This window comes from Taudactylus pleione, unplaced genomic scaffold (genome assembly GCF_031769625.1).
Source record: "Taudactylus pleione unplaced genomic scaffold, aTauple2 ptg000173l, whole genome shotgun sequence".
Lineage (NCBI taxonomy): Eukaryota > Metazoa > Chordata > Amphibia > Anura > Myobatrachidae > Taudactylus > Taudactylus pleione.
This window is the reverse complement of record NW_028284575.1, coordinates 5,843,926-5,849,737: the sequence shown is the minus strand read 5'-3', so window position 1 is coordinate 5,849,737 and position 5,812 is coordinate 5,843,926.

Sequence of the window (5,812 nt, the reverse complement as noted above, 5' to 3'; positions counted from 1 at the left end):
GGCTATGTCACCGAGGCCGGCTACGTCACGAAAGGCGGGGAATTGGGCGGGACTAAGAATCTGTATTCTCTTCTCATGTATAAGCAGTTATAGCGGGCTGGGCGGGGAGAGGGGGCGGTCCTCCCCAGGAAGCTGGGGGCGGGGAGAGGGGGCGGTCCTCCCCAGGAAGCTGGGGGCGGGGAGAGGGGGCGGTCCTCCCCAGGAAGCTGGGGGAGGGCGGCTGTCTGGCCTTGCTATAGGGGTGAGGGTCCGTATCTGCCACCATTTTGATCTATTGTCCTCATGTTTGGGGTACAATTGGCCCTGACCCGGCAGCAGAAGGCTGATTTGCCCCCCTTTGTTTCAGGATATAGCTTCCCATATCCAGAACTTTCCAGGGAACATTGGGGGCCTGATTCAGAGTTGTACGCTAATGCAAACGCATTTGCGAATCCTGCCGCTTAGCAATTGCTAACATACGCTAATGCATCAACTGGCGGAATCTGTGTTGAGACGCCCACGCGGCTGCCCGCAACTGGGCACACAAACGCAGCATTGGACACAGATCCTAAAAACATCCACTCCTCGTGTGAGTCTGCGGTCACTGAGAATGGCCGCGGTAACTGAGACACTGGAGCTTTGTGCTCTGCGTGCGAGATCGCAGACGCTGGCTAGTGCACGCCCAGGAAACGGCCCTGACACGGCCGCGTCTTGGCCGGAACTCCCCGTAACCACCACAAAACAGTCTCCTTCCTGTCAATTGCGAGTGAATCCTCACAGCGAGTTCAATCGCAATTCCTTTGCCGCGTGTGCGCAATGCGGCTGTGACATATGCTCAGGCCACCGATAATCGCTCAACTGTGTGAAAATCGGCATAGCGTTCATCTCTGAATCAGGCCCTAAGGTGCTAACTTTAATTATTTCCAGGTCAGAATCCAGTGGTTGGCAACCGTCTATCAGGGATGGCATTCGCAAGGGAACGAATTGGAGCTTAAGCAGGGTGCATGTCTAGTTGGAATCTGGATTTGCTGCTCACACCTGCGCTGACTGTCTGCAGCTAAGTGGATGTGATGAGCCAATGGAAACCAGCAGGAAATGGCCGCAACCACCGCAAACACGGTATGGAATCATTTCAATTGCATCGGGAACATTGATGGTTGGCAGCCATCCGGCATCGATATTCCCGGTCCGATGGAAATGCTTTATCCATTCTATGCCGTTATTGCGATGGTTTACACCAGGAAGGAGGGTCTGCAACAGAGCTTGTTTTGCGCACGCTGAAGTCTCATACGTCTATGGTGCATACGCTAGAGGAGCTCTGCACAGACACTCCTCCCTGTTACACCATTGAATGATTTAGCCATTGAATGGTTTCCAGGCAACGGCTACACACCATGTTAGCAACGTCCCCACTATTCGATGGCCCCTTCCAATGGCCATCTCTATTTCCAGGGGCATGTTGCTGTTGAGCAGGTTGATCTTGGCACATTGTGGGCCTGATTTAGTGGTGTGCGCAATTTGAATGTAACGCTGATGTTCACGTAGTTGAACGATTATTTGCAACTGCGCATGCGCGGAAAGTCTTGAAAACCCTTACGGCGCATGCGTCACTCAGCGCACGCACAATGATGCTGCTGCGATTAGGACAGACGGAAGTGGCGGGCGTTCCTGGGCGGTGACTGGAAGGTGGCTTTAAGTGAAAGCAAATAAATTCAGTATCATGGGCGTGACGAGGGCGTGTCAGTTCTCAGGCATAGAGCCGCAGCCACAGACGCCATGTTCAGACAGAGAAAGTGCACCTGCCAATAGCCGGTGCAAGTGTCAATGGTGGTGTGTGGAGAATCACCGGCGGAGTTACAGTGAGCAGAGACACTGAAGAGCTTGCTCATTCAGACAGGGGTTACTACACCAGGGGGAGGCTGATACTAGCATTTGCGTATTATCACAGCCGCGACTCCGGCAAATGACGCAACAGCGGACGCAGCAGCCTCTACCCCTGACTGAGCCCCTGTGTATGCTCCATTTTACTACAGTAATTATACTGTGCAGTTCTTGGTCAGAATTAAAAAAAAAACAGCCACGTTTCTAGGGATGTTCATTTCCAGGGACAAATCTTTCCAACCAGCTAATGTCCCAGAAACTGAGAAATGGCTAGGGAGCGTGGGAACCTGTACTTTGTTTCTATAATGTTTTTGTCTTCAGATACGTTATTCAGAGCATTACCCTATTCCCCAAGTTTTCCTATAACTAGGTGGCGTCCTATTTTCACCAAACATCCCCACTTTTTACTCACTTCGGTTCCTCTGGAGGAGTTTGAGCTGTTGGGTGCGCTAATTAGCAGCAGCGCCGAGAGTAATTACAGGAATTGTTGCGGCCGCATCATGGACCCCCCTCTTGGCTGTACACAAAGGCTGTAGGGCTGTGATCGCACAGTGCCATCAATCCCTAGGCTGTGTGCGCGTAGACGTGGATGCAGGTAACCATGCAGCTAAATAGGAAGCTATTGCCCTGTGCACTCACTATCCCCATCCTGTAAACCAGAGGTAATGAGGCCGAACCTACATCCACACTATAGTCATCAATGTCACTCCCATCCCTGCTAATTAATACATCCTTGTTATACCAGCCTTGATGTTACCTACTTAAGACTTGGGAGTAGGGATGGTCAGCGAACGCTGGTGTTTGGCAAGCATGTCAGGGGCCAAAGGGCCTGATTCAGATGGCCCAGAGTGCATGCGCACGACAGAGCCGACTCCGTGGTGCGCATGCGCGAGACCCGGATAGCGACGGGCAATCCGTCGCTCCAGGTCTCGCACCAAAGGGGGCGTGCTGTCGATGTTGAGTGACAGCACGCCCCCTTTGGTGGGCGGGCCGGGGGGGTGGCTGCCCAAACGGAGACATTCCCATGAGAACGCCTACCGTTTGGTGCCGTTCAGAGCCCCAAACGGTAGGCGTTCTCATGGGAACGAGTGATGTCAGTTGAGAGATTCCGGCTCTGTTAGAGCCGAAATCTCTCTGGGGCTTGCGGCCACGCGACCCTACCACAAGGGTCGCAAGCCCGATGGTCGTGATGGTCTTGACCATCGCGACCATCATCATGGCCGCTCGCTATAGCTGTGGGTGGTCACCCACAGCTATGCGAGCGGCCAGGAGGCCGTTCTAAAAAAAAAAAAAGACCGGCCCTGATTCAGAGCGAGCGGCTCTGAATCAGGCCCTCAGTTCGATGTTTCACTACTTTCTCAAGCTACCTTTCTCATGTGGGTTTGTCTCCGTAATGTCCCAATTCAGTCCTACTTTCAACAGTCTTCTGCAAGTCCTATGAGTGCCTACTGGTTTCTTTTTAAACTCTCATCCCTTTCATTGGTGTGAGGGTGGGTTATGGTTGGCCATCGACCATCAATGGCCAGCAGGCACCCATGATTTGGCACAATGGTCCTGATTCAGTACAGATCGCAACGCTGCGTTCGAATGCACCCGTCCGATGCGAAAATATGCTAATGAATGCATACGCACTGCCACCGCACCCCTTACATCCCCCTTACCTTCACTCATATACGTAATAATGTACAAGATTGCGAAATCATTGGTACAATCGAGAACCATCGGACCAAGATGCAGAATAGTGGTTGACCCTCCCCGCCCACAGAAACTGCTAAACTTCCTGCATGCAGTGAGTGCTCAGGCTGCGTATGGGTTCACTGTGGATAATTTATGCACGCCCCTGCAACAGCGTTCAAACACAGACAGGCCTTTGTTCGCACGACCATCCCCCCCCGTCACCACCCACAAACGCAGCCTTGCGATCCAAGTTGAATCAGGCCCAATGTTCCTAACGTTGGTGACGGGCCCTGATGGTTCACAATGTGCATTTTTCGGTTTTGCGCACAAGCAACTACAGACTCCTATCCACTGTGAATGCGCCGTTGCTAACCAATGATGGTACAACTGTCTATGGTTTTCCATTGATGATGAGAAACCAGCAACCATCAATGGCATATACTTCAATGGATAACAGAGAGAGAGAGAGAGAGAGTAAGCAATGTAAATCCAGACATATATATGTGTATATCATGACCTTTCAGTAAGGGACAGTTTTTTATTTTCTTTGTGGTGTTAACGCTGTCCGAAATTTAAAGTGTACTTATGATGCAGTTTTAAAAAGTCTAATATTAATTGTATAACATGAGTAAATCCTAATTGCACTGTGCAGATAATTGCAAACAAAGCATTATAAACATATACTATAAAACTGCCACTCACTTCCTGTGATATAAATGCCTTAGGCATTATTTAAATGAATTAGCTCTGGGTGTGGGCAGAGGTTTATGTCACACTTATGAGGTCACTCAGAGCCACTGTATTGGAAGCTGGAGGCTTCCCAGCAACACAATAAGTACATGAGATGTGCATCATGTCACATACAGTCACATACAGTCATATACAGTCACATACAGTCACATACAGTCAGGTGCATAAATATTGGGACATTGACAGAATTTTCATATTTTGGCCTCTATTCACCACCACAATGGCTTTGAAATGAAACAAACAAGATGTGATTTAACTGCAGACTTTCAGATTTAATTTGAGGGTAATTACATCCAAATCGGGTGAACGGTGTAGGAATTACAACGGTTTCTATATGTGCCTCCCACTTTTTAAGGGGCCAAAAGTTATGGGACAAACTAAACAATCCTAAATCTAACGTTCACTTTTTAATACTTTGTTGCAAATCCTTTGCAGGCAATTACAGCCTGAAGTCTGGAACACATAGACATCACCAGACGCTGGGTTTCATCCCTGGTGATGCTCTGCCAGGCCTCTACTGCAATGTCTTCAGTTCCTGCTTGTTCTTGGGGCATTTTCCCTTCAGTTTTGTCTTCATCAAGTGAAATGCATGCTCAATCGGATTCAGGTCAGGGGATTGACTTGGCAAACTCTGATCTGGTCTTCCTGTTTTTGGGGCTCACCAATGGTTTACATCTTGTGGTGAAACCTCTATATTCACTCTTTTGAAGTCTTCTCTTGATTGTTGACTTTGACACATATACACCTACCTCCTGGAGAGTGTTCTTGATTTGGCCAACTGTTGTGAAGGGGTTTTGCTTCACCAGGGAAATAATTCTTCTGTCATCCACCACAGTTGTTTTCCGTGGTCTTCCGGGTCTTTTGGTGTTGCTGAGCTCTCCGGTGCGTTCTTTCTTTTTAAGAATGTTCCAAATAGTTGATTTGGCCACACCTAATGTTTTTGCTATCTCTCTGATGGGTTTGTTTTGATTTTTCAGCCTAAAGATGGCTTGCTTCACTGATAGTGACAGCTCTTTGGATCTCATATTGAGAGTCGACAGCAACTGATTCCAACTGCAAATGTCACACCTAGAATCAACTCCAGACCTCCTACCTGCTTAATTGATAATGAAATAACGAGGGAATAACCCACACCTGTCCATGAAATAGCTTTTGAGTTGATAGTCCCATTACTTTTGGCCCCTTAAACAGTGGGAGGCACATATAGAAACCGTTGAAATTCCTACACCGTTCACCTGATTTGGATGTAATTACCCTCAAATTAAATCTTGTTTGTTTCATTTCAAAGCCATTGTGGTGGTGAATAGAGGCCAAAATATGAAAATTCTGTCAATGTCCCAATATTTATGCACTTGACTGTATATGTATAGCTACCCAGAAGATATTAGCCCACATGTATAAAGAAGCAACTATGGGCCTGACTCACTACGGAACGCAACTGCAAATGCAATAGCGATGACGCACGCAGTCTCACTGCAATAGTATGCTAATTCATTGCAATCGCAATGCCGCCACTGCACTACAT